General features: G+C 51.7%; 1 long non-coding RNA gene and 3 other non-coding genes across 8 annotated transcripts; all 4 read left to right on the top strand.

The window, feature by feature from the left end:
• The first annotated feature begins 2,669 nt into the window (after positions 1–2,669).
• On the top strand, positions 2,670–8,771 carry LOC131418454 (uncharacterized). 5 transcript variants are annotated; one of them, XR_009222910.1, is made up of 6 exons: positions 2,670–3,562; positions 4,637–4,790; positions 5,375–5,454; positions 6,625–6,698; positions 8,234–8,344; positions 8,430–8,771. It is a non-coding gene; the product is annotated as an uncharacterized LOC131418454 (long non-coding RNA). The 5 variants fall into 5 exon arrangements; XR_009222907.1 differs by having other exon boundaries at positions 6,625–6,748; XR_009222908.1 differs by having other exon boundaries at positions 5,375–5,459; positions 6,625–6,748.
• Positions 4,113–4,244, top strand: LOC131418802 (small nucleolar RNA SNORA71). Its single transcript, XR_009223042.1, has one exon. It is a non-coding gene; the product is annotated as a small nucleolar RNA SNORA71 (small nucleolar RNA).
• Positions 6,025–6,157, top strand: LOC131418809 (small nucleolar RNA SNORA71). Its single transcript, XR_009223048.1, has one exon. It is a non-coding gene; the product is annotated as a small nucleolar RNA SNORA71 (small nucleolar RNA).
• Positions 7,371–7,504, top strand: LOC131418806 (small nucleolar RNA SNORA71). The gene has a single exon (XR_009223045.1). It is a non-coding gene; the product is annotated as a small nucleolar RNA SNORA71 (small nucleolar RNA).
• Positions 8,772–10,834: the final 2,063 nt, after the last annotated feature.

Here is a 10,834-nt window from a genome sequence, read left to right as displayed (position 1 = left end):
TTTTATTTAAATTTTAAATTTTATAAGGAAAAGTCAAACATTGTTCTCTTTCTACTTTCTGCTCTGACTGTACTATGTCCCCTTTCTCATTCCTAGAATTGTTTAGTCATGTTGCTCTAAATATGGTTATGCTCATTTCTACCATTTTAGTTTCTGTTCTTGTTATTTCACTGATTTTACTTTATTTGGATCAATTCAGCTGTCCTTTTTCTCATTTTTCAAGCCCTCAGGAGACAAGAGCAGACCGGGACACACGGAATTTTTCTTACATTTCAGAACTGAGTCCCGCTCCTGTTGCAACAATGAGAATGTCTCTCTCTTCTCTTGTCTCAACATTTGAAGATCATCTATTACAGGCCATGCACTTAGATGTCCAGATTCTACGCCATCCAGCCCCTAACTTCTTCACATATCAACACACGCATCCACTCCCCTATCCCTTCCCCCACTTCAGCTTATTTTTTTTTTAAAGATTTTTATTTATTTATTTTTTCCCCCCAAAGCCCCAGTAGATAGTTGTATGTCATAGCTGCACATCCTTCTAGTTGCTGTATATGGGACGCGGCCGAGGCCGGAGAAGCGGTGCATCTGTGCGCGCCCGGGATCCGAACCCGGGCCGCCAGCAGTGGAGTGGGCGCACTTAACCACTAAGCCACGGCCGGCCCCCACTTCAGCTTCTGAGTCTTCCTCTTCCTCCCTTTCCCTGAACATCTTCCTATTCCTCCTTTCTATTTGAGTCTTTCAAAACCCCACCAAGGTACACCATCTTCAAGAAGCCCCCTTTATTGAAGGCTGACTCTACTCATAGCTCCACAGCTAGCCTCCAAGCTCCTTTAGGATCCACGCTTCCCCACACTCGAGATACAAAATCAAGGAAGAAGTATAATTTTCCCAACTGTGGTCCCACGTCGAATTCTTTGTCAGGGGAAGGCAGGAGACCATCATTGACATTCCCAACAAGACTGAATTCAACAGGAAGAGTAAATGCCACAAGAAAATCAGGGAGAAGGAGTAGATAGGTCAAAACTACAGATGTCCTAGCCATTTAATACCCAAATTCATATGAGAATAGGCGGTTTGTTGGTCCTAGTTTTTCCGAGAGTGCCTTTAAAGTTTCACCATGAAATATAATGTTGGCTGATGATGGTCTGTATCACATGATGAAAATATCCTTTTAGTCCAAAATAAACTTTTCTGATCAGTAATAGAAATTAAATCAAACACATTTTCAAGCACCTATTAAATTGCTCTTAAGACTGCTTTCTGGTTTGAACTTTGACTCTGACACCTACTGTTAGGAAAGGCAGTCTGCCATGGGCCCTGAGCATCTATGCACATTCCTGCTGGATATGCCAAGAATGTAAGGCCATGGCTGCTCTTTACCTGGGCCATTTCTTAACGATATGTTTTGCAGTGAGCAACCTTGAAGGATGAGATAAAGTCTCCTCCCAGACTAAAAGGAGGCTTACTTCTGTTTGCTTTAAAGATGTTGAACTCTGCAAGCTCAGTGTGCCTCTCCTGTAACACGGTAACACACTGTGTGTGCAGGCATTCCTCATGGGCCCTATGCCACCCCCATGGGAATGTGAGGCATAAGAGCCAACATGAACATGAAGCTCTCTTTGCTTTACCATGAGTAATGAAGTCCTGGGACTCTGACATAGGAATTTCACGTCCTCTGCCAGCATCCACGAAACCATAACAGGCTAACTCGTTAGCTCGAAAATAGGGTTAACTCTCAGACCATGCATAGTTCTTAACACATATTAGCTGCATGACCTTGGACAAGTTAATTAAACTTTCTGAGCTTTTGTTTCCTCATCAACAAAATGGATAATAACAGCGTTTACCTTTTAAGACTGGTATGATGATTAAATGGATCAAAATGCCTGAAATATTGTGTGTGCTCAAAAAATATTAGTCGTTATTTGACATTATAATTGTCCTCCCCTGTAGTGTTCATGGGGGGGCACTGCAGAGACAGATTCATACTATGACAAACGCTGTTGCCCTGCCTCCGTGAACTTAACATCTTCACATTGTTTTACTTTTTACATATATTCCTGAATATAATCTGCCCATCTTCTCATGGCTGGCTCCTTCTTTTCCATCAGGTTTTAGATTAAATATCATTTCTTCAGAGAGGTCCACACTGGCTAAGTAGGTTCCCACTGTTATTGTCTGTTATACCATCTTGCCCATTTCCTTTGTAGCACTTGTCATGATTTTTAATAATTGCGTTTGCTGACTCATTTTTTTATTATCCCTGCTAGAATACAACCAACAGAGTCAGGAACCGCATCTGCCTTCTTTATTATATTTCCAATGCTTCGCCCAGTCCCTGATACGAAGTGGCTTCTCAGTAGATTTTGCTGGATGGCTGGGAATCTAGATGAACCGATTGATGAGAGGATAAATGGATGGATGGGTGGGTGGGTGGGTGGGTGGATGGATGAACAAGCTGGTGCTCCATACATGTTTTCTGGATAAATGATGGATGCATGGGTGGGATGATGGGAAGATGGAGGGATGCTTGGATATTTGGCAGGTCAGATTTTCAGCTCCAATCCACTAGGGGGCGCAAAGGGACAGCTTGCGCGGGTTCAGCCCAAGGAGACGCGGCTCCAGGCCGCAGCCCGCGCGCCAGCTGCATTTCCGCCGGCGGTGGAGGGCGTGTCCTGATCTTGGGGCTCCTGTCCCGAGTTGTCCCGAACTATCCCGTAGCTTCCCGCGTCGTCCCCTCTGACCCCGCCGCCGACAGTCCTGCCGCCCTGGGTGAGTCACTGCGGGACCACGTCGCACAGGACCCTCCGGCGGCCTTCAGGGCCCGTGCTGCGACCCCCTGCCCCCACAGGAGGAGAAACTGAGGTCCCGAGGGGAGAGCGGCTGGAGGTCATCTCCGAGCCCCGGCCCGCTCCCGGTTCCCTGCCCGCCCCCTCCGCCCCAGTAGACCTCTCGGGATTCGTGTCCTCGAGAAACGGGCCTGTGGGGTCGGCCGACGCTGCTCCGGAGCCGGCGGGCGTCCGGCCCCCGCCCTCACCTCCCGGTGGGAGGACTTGTCCCCTGATGGCGAGAAACGGGTTCGGCGACGCGTGGCCCGAGGTCCCGCGGGGCGTCGTGCGGAGCCGGGTGTGAACCCGGGCCGGAGGGGCGCCAGAGCCCCCCGAGCCTCACCGCCCACCTCCTCCTCCGACTCCTGGCATTTAATCCCCCAAGGCCGCTCGTCGGTTCCTGCAAAGACCCTTAACTCATTTTCTCTCAATAACGTTTAAAGGAAAGTGTTAAAACCTCCATTTTATAGACCGGTTGACTGAGCCTTAAATTCAGGACGCTCCCAGGGCCTCCGAGGGGCGGAGTCTGGATTCCTGCCTCCTGCTTTCGCTAAAGCCCCTTCCCCATGCTTGTCCCTGCCTAGGCTCTGCGGCTCTCTGGAGATGGAGGAAGACTTTTCCCTGGACGGCTCTGCGGGCTCTGCATCAGCCAGCGCCCCCGTCTCTCCTGCAGGACCCTGCTCTGCACTGCCTGCTGCCCCGCTATGTCCAGGGGGGAGGCTGTCCCCTAGGTAAGGGCTGCTGCTCCTGAGCCCCTTGAGCAGGGGCTGGTGCCTTCCTGCCGCCCCGCAGAGGGGGTGGTCCTGGGGCTCAGGGTTCTGAGAGCTTACAAAGCCGTTGTGCAGGAGGGGCCTGGTGGAGAAGATGGGGCTGGGTGTGGGCTCAGAAAGGCTTGGGTTCAGATCCTGACTCAGCCCCTCATTAGCGTGTGACCCTGGGTAAGTTTCTTCATTCTCCTGAGCTCTCCTGTGCTTCAAGTAGGGAAACTGCAAGAGCTCTGGAAGGACAGAGGCCTCGGCTGTGTTTTTCTCTGTTTTTGAGCCCACAGTGTCTGGCACATAGTAGGTACTCAGTTGGTATTTGTGGGGTGAATGAACAATTGAGGCATTTTTACCAGAAGTTGCTCTTCCTGGGGAGTCTGTTGATGGTGGGAGATGGCATCTTGATATGAAGCGATGATAGCGCTCGGGGTTCGGGCCTGGCTGGGCCGCTTCCTCTGCCCGGGCGGATAGTGGGCTACCAGGGGCTTCTCTTCCTGGCTCGCCTTCTGCCCGTTTCTGCCCCTGCATTCGAAAGTGATGGTGGGCTGCCTGTGCCCTGGTCATTGATGGTGCAGGGAGAGGAAGTGCTGAAAGCCTTTCCCCGTGTCTGGAGGGTCCACCCGTCCCTTCCAAACCCTGGAGCTTTCCCACACCTGCTCCCTCCCACCTTTTAGATGCCCCCCGTCGCCCAGGTCCAGCTTATTAAGCACTCTGTGTGTGAGGCTCAATGCTGGTTTCTGTGAGGCTTTAAAAAAGGAGGATAAAGCATGGGCTGTGTCTCAAGGAGCGAGGGGCTAGTTGTGGAGCCACTAACTGGGTTATTTCTCTCCAAGGGCTTCCTTCCAGGAAGCCACTTCTGCCTCCCTTCTCTCCCTTTTCCAGGTCCTTAGTTGAGCATGTTTCCTGGTGTGATATAGTCTGGGAAGCGGCTTGAGGTGAGATGAGGGCACTAATCATACTTTATGGAAATTGTTGGTTTTCTTGTCTTTTTATCCCTCTCGGCTCTGATCTTGAGGTCAGTGTCTTAGTCTCACCTCTCCTTAGGCCCAGTGCCTGGCAGGTGTCCAGCGTTCAGGAGCTGTGGAACAAATGCACAGCAGGAGAGAAGAAAAGGAGAGACACATCCTTGTAAGGTGGCATGGCTCATCACGTGGAAGATTTGAGAAAGACTACACATGAGCCAGCCAGCCAGGTGGAGGTGAGGGTGCTTACTCTATGTTCCCTCCTCTTGGAATTGCTCTTATCCATTGAAGTACTTATCCATTGGAGGCCCCTTGGCATGAGATGAAGCCCTGGCCACCAGGGGAGGACTTTGCCCATGGCCTGCGGTTCTGGTGGCAGGAACCAGAGTAGTACTGAAATTGGACCAGGCTGGTATAAATAGAAACCAGACCTCACCTTCACAGGTGACCTGAGGTTCTGCTGCCCCATGCCCTCCTCATGCATGCTGGGCACTGCCTGTCCAGTGCTGCCCACTCCCACCTGTCCTGGATTTTACATCCTGTTCAAGATCCGGCTTCCAGAACCTCTTCAATTTCATCAGAGTTTGCATGAAAGATGATCTGAAAAACCCTCTTTGCCACAGATGATCTATTGTCCCATGTGGAGCTGTAAACTTCTTTGCTGTTCATGAGAAAATGGTGCGGCTGCTGGGTTAGTAACAACAGCCCACATTTGTGAAACAGCTAGCTACGGTGCCATATACTCTGTATGTGCCTCCCAGGACGTGTGGTGTCCAGGTGACATCTAGATTGCTTATCCGGGGCTTCTTGTTTATTGCAGAGGAGGCAGCTCGGTACAGAAGGGCCCTTGAGAGGTGTCTCCATCGTGTCAGGAAGCAGCTGGACGACAGTGCTCCCGAGGTGAGGTCTGTTCTCTGGAGATCTGGGGCTTTGCATCCCACAGGTGCATGCAGGTTCCCTGGGTGTGATGTTGTCTGGGAAGTAGAGGAGACATGAGGGTGGCTTTGTCCTGGCCCTCAGTTTTACCCTCTGTGGCCTTTGAGAATGCATCTGGTTCCTCTTTATTGCTTGGTTCTGAGAGCCCTTCCTCAGATTAATATGTTGGCATTAGAATGTCTGAATCGAAAGCAGGAAGGATTTTGGCATATTCACCTGTACCGGGTCCCAGTCGCTTCTCTGCCTCCTCTTAGCTTTGGGACCTTCTCTTGTCCCCGGGTTTCATCCTTCAGAAAGCAGGAATACAATGAGGCCATTTTTCTTAGGATCACGTAGCCTTGGTCTTTTACAACCTAAGAACTCCATCACTTTTCTTTCAGAGGTGTCCTCCCGTTCCTCTCCTGTCTGGGCCGAGCTGAAGGAATTTTTTTGCAGGATTAGAAGCAATTACTGGGTCCTGTGCTCGGTCAGACTGACTCCTCCAGACCTCTGCCGTTGGCCTCCTTTTACAACAAGCCCTCTGTCCTTTTCTGCTCCTGCATTTGGAAGTGATCATGGCCGCCCAGGTCCTGCTCATTGGTAGTGCAGGCAGAGGAAACATGGAAAGGGTTGTCCCGTGTTTGGAGGGTCCACGTCTTTACCTTCCAGTTCCGGGAGCTTTTCCACATTCCTCCTTCTCCTCTACACACACCTTGGGCCTCCAGGGCCTTGGGGGCTGTCGTATGTGCATTGGTGTCGTTGTTGGGGCTTTCACTTCCTGCCCCTACTGTTGGGAACCAGGTTATGTGTGTTGCTTAAGTTCCCCCTTCATGCCCAGCTCAGTTGCTGTGAGTCAGCCGTGGCACACTCCCACACACCTGGCCTTGGCATCCTTTTCAGCCTGTCACTGATTAATTACACGTTAATCAGTGTTGGCCACCCTGCCATGGGCCACCCACTGTCTCCCTCTTTAGAGTTAACTACCATCCTTTTTATGAGGAAATAGTGGGTCTGTTCTGGAAATAATAACAGCTGACGTCCGTGGAATGCTTACTAACTGGTAACTACCATGCTAAGCCCTTTCCTGATGCCGACTGTGGCCTGCTGTGAGCAGGGAGAAGTCAGGTGCTCATTCGTGGCTTCTTTCTGTTTCAGATGAATCCACTGTGTGCGGAGGCGATCACGGGAGCTGTCATGTCAGGAACATTCTAGACCTCAGTGTTCTTGACGTAAGATCTCTAGAGGGTCCATTCTCTGGAGTGTTGGTTCCTTGCATCCGGTAGAGTCATGTTTGTGTCCCATGGGCTTTCGGTAAAGATGTAGGGGAGCTGAGAGTTGAGATGAAGGTAGCGTCCACGAGTCCCCACATTCAGTCACCACCCCAGCCCCAGGCAACCTAGATCACTTCTGGCCCTTCACGTGTCTTCAGCAGCTGCTGCAGGGCTGGGGCTTCCGGAGTCCCCTTTGGGTAATGAGAACTGTCTGGGGTATCTGCCCTCCCTCCCTGGAGTGTCAGCAGAAGCGTGTTGTCATGGAAAACGGGTGGACCTAGGCATCAGAGACTCCCGTGCTGGGTTTGAACCCCCTTCTGCTGCTATTTTAGTCAGTGACCTATTCAGAACCTTCTTTTCTTCATTTGAAAAACAAAGCTATGAGAGAGGTGACTTTTGTGGTACTTACACCCACATGATTCCTATCATTTTCAATCTTAATATTTTCCCAATGTTTTTGCCCTAAGTGGCTTCTCTTTGACTGGCAGGGAGGTTCTATGGGGCTTTCGCAGGAAAGAATGGCCATTCCTGGGGTCCTGTGCTCGGCTGGGTTGTTTTCCCAGACTCAACTTATTCTTCAGGCTGCTGGCGCCTGCTTCTCTTCCTAGATCTCTCTCTGCCCTTGTACACACCTGCATTCAAAAGTGATCACGGGCTGTCTGTGCTCTGGTCGTTGCTAATGCAGGGAGAGGAATTGTTGAAAGCAGTTTCCCGTATTTGGAGGGTCCACACCCGTCCCTTTCAAATGCTGGCGTTTTCGCACATGCCCGCCTCTCCAGCAGTGCTTTCCACTCCGTGGAAGGGCAGGCACTGTGGGCTGCTGGGCGAGAGTCAATGACAGGAGACTTCTTAGCTTGGCCTTTCTTGGCTTGGCCTCCTGTTACCCGAGCCGGGCTATGTCTATGTCAAGGTTTAGGTACCTTAGGGGTGTAAGGGGCCAGGATGAATTATGCATAATGATTAAGTGCAGTGTTGGATGGTATATAGCGATTGCCATAAGATTTTCAAAGGGAAGCAGCTTTTTGGAGGTGGTGGACCCGGGCAGGTCTTTGAAGGGGTGGGATGTGATAGGCGATAGGAAGGTATTTGAGAGGGACGACTTGGAAGCTGAGTGAGCATGAGCGCCTCATGAGCACCGGCGTGAGATGGATGTGCAGGCAGGTAATGACAGTGTGGGGGTCCAGCTGCTGAGGTGGCATCCTTCCCTCCCAACCTGTTGGCTGGGGCCTCAGTGGGAGGAGCTCTGTCAGTTACCGTGTCTGCTGTGTTGTCCTGAAAAGGCCTGTTTTTTTAAGGCCGTGTTCATTTTGACTCTTCTCTGGGAGCATTGAGATTCTCTTTTGAGTGGAGTTCAGTGTGGAAAAAAACCTGGCAGCTCATCCCTGATTAATTGGGGGCATTCTCGCTGATGTCAGCTTGAAGAGAGATGAGATAACATTGGAGACCAAACACTCGTCGTGACCCCCTGCTCTGTGGCCTCCTCGTCATTCTAGGGGCACTGCTGTGGGTCTGGAGATTGTTGGAGGAAGCCTCAAGGCGGTGGAGGCACTCGCCCTCTCAGGATGCTGACCTGGGTCGAGCTCTCCTGGGGAGGCCTCCTTGTGGTGAGTTAATGCCGAGGGGCTAAGTGGGCCTGCGTTTCTGAGATGGAAATGCCAAGTTTCTGGCCTTGTTGACTTTCTCTGGTAGGTTATTTTGGGGTTGATCGTGGACACTGCAGCGGAGTGAAGAGTGATGCTGCAATGTGACGCCTTGCCAGACCTTCTTACCCTGTTGCCTCAGCACGACAGAGGAGGACTTTTCCCTCAGCGTGAGTGGGGTCTCAGGGATTATGTCCAGAGCTGGCTCTGCCCTTCCCCAGCAGTGTCACAGAGTGTCGTGGACCAAGAAGTCTCGTTTCCTTTCATCTGGGCCAGGTCATCCAGTGGCCTCTGTGTCCCCCTGCATACTCTGGTGTAACTTTTTAGAACCGAGAGTTTTCTGTGCTGTGCATCCTTGTCCTCTCGCCCCCCAATAAATCGTGAAACTGCCTTCCTGCTTGTTTTTGTGTTTTTCTTATTTTTTTAAGCCAATACCTCCATGTGCCGGCAGGGCTGGTGTAGAGAAAGTGGGTCACAGGGCAGATCTTCCAGTTTTCACTCATTGAGACTTCCCACTTAGCACACTGCAAAGCCTTGACCTAGGGGCTAGGAGGTGGGATGAGGAATTTAGATTAGGGGTTGAACAATCCCAAGTGCTTCTGAGGAGTTCAGGTTTAGGAGAGGAGGAAACTGGTAGAATTGAGTTGGCTGAGGGACATTTGGGCCGGGGCTTTGGAAAGAGGATGAAGGTGGGGTGGACTTAGAGAGTCAGTGGCTGAAGTCCTCGAGGAAGGCAGGAGGGCCCTGAGCTCTGGGGGTGAAAGCACACTGGGTGGATTTAGGGCGATGGTTTTGAGCAAGGGTGGGAGTGGGGTGTACGAGGAACAGCTGCCCTTGGGAGAACTCAGGGGGCTGTGGTAGGCAAAGGCCGGGAATTGATGTTCCTGTTACTGTTATCGCGAGGTGGATTTGCTCTTTGGGAATTACGTTCAGTAACAACATTGACAATGACGTGCTTCACCACCCTGTGGGCACGCGTTACTCTGTCCTCATTTTGCAGGTGCAGTCCACATAGAAAGCCCCAGTAGATAGTTGTACGTCATAGCTGCACATCCTTCTAGTTGCTGTATGTGGGACGCGGCCTCAGCATGGCCGGAGAAGTGGTGCGTTGGTGCGCGCCCGGGATCCGAACACGGGCCGCCAGCAGCGGAGCACGCACTTAACTGCTAAGCCACGGGGCCGGCCCAACTCTCTGTCCTCATTTTGCAGGTGCAGTCCACATAGAAAAATGCTCACAAAGGCCGTGGTGGAGAGGGAGGGGCTGATTGTCCATTCCTTTCATTGAGATTGAAATCACCTTGAGGGGCTGAGGTAGAGAGCAGGTGGTCAGGCCCACCTGCGTGAGTTCAGCACCTTGATGGCCTCTCAGTGGGAGGCGCTCTGGGGAGCTGAAGGGCCTCCTCTGCCCACCAGTTCCAGCAGAGGTCTTTATTTCTCCTTAACTCCTCCCCAGGAACCATCTGACATCTCCCATTTGCTCTTTGAAGATCTCCCACCTACTCCAGCTCCTCTGTGCCAGTTCATCCAACCATGGCCCTAGTCCCCTAGTGAGAAACGAATGCATTTCCCAACTTGGCCAAAGCTTCTTCCTTTTCAGTGAAGTTTTCCTGTTGCTTGTTGCCTTGACATGTGCAGACCTCTCTCTTCAACAGTGACCGTCCACTTATTGCTCAGCAGTTTCCCGTCAGCTCTCAGTAGCAGCATCTGTACCTCGTTCCCGTCCCCTTTATTCTGTTTATTCTCTCACAGTTTTCTTGACCCTCACCTCAGTCCTGTAGCCTGGGGGTCCCTGATGTCCTTTCGCCCTGTAGGAGGGGACAATGGCGGAGTGCTGGGAAGGGAAGAGGCGAGAGGGCCGTGGCTGGTGAAATGGGGGTGGGCAGGGGAGTCTCAGCTCTAGAGGAGTGATCACTTACTGTGGCTCCACCCAAGGTCACCCAAGTTTCCTTCCTAATCAGCCAGATGGTCAATTGGTGAAGGTTTCACTCATTGCTTGCCCTGTTTCCGTGGCATCCAGCATAATGACTGGATGTGGGGGTCAGTGAAGTAAGGCATGAGAGGTGCTTATCACAGCCCCTGGCCCATGATAAGCACTCAGTGAAGGACAGCTCTTCTCGATCATTAACTTGTTCACTTTCCGATTGTAAATGATCCTCAGCCCTGGCCCAGCCTGTTAGGTCTGCCCTCCCCTGCCCTCTGCCACCCTCGCATGGAGTTCCCATTCTCAAAGGGTGACATGCAGGGCCCTCCTCACTGCCCGTGGTCTGCCTGTCCACCCTCATCTCGTGCCTCACTCCCCACAAGTACCAGCCACACTACTACTTAAAGTTCTTGAACATGCTCTCCTTTCCCTGGCCTGTGTGCATCCTCCATTTCAGACGCTCCCCTGACAGCTGGTGTCACTTCCTTCCGGAAGCCTTCATTGGCTAAACCTCCCCCCAGACTGGATTCCCT

This window comes from Diceros bicornis, chromosome 19, assembly GCF_020826845.1.
Source record: "Diceros bicornis minor isolate mBicDic1 chromosome 19, mDicBic1.mat.cur, whole genome shotgun sequence".
In the NCBI taxonomy this organism is placed as follows: Eukaryota; Metazoa; Chordata; class Mammalia; order Perissodactyla; family Rhinocerotidae; genus Diceros; species Diceros bicornis.
This window is presented reverse-complemented; position numbering and strand designations above follow the sequence as displayed.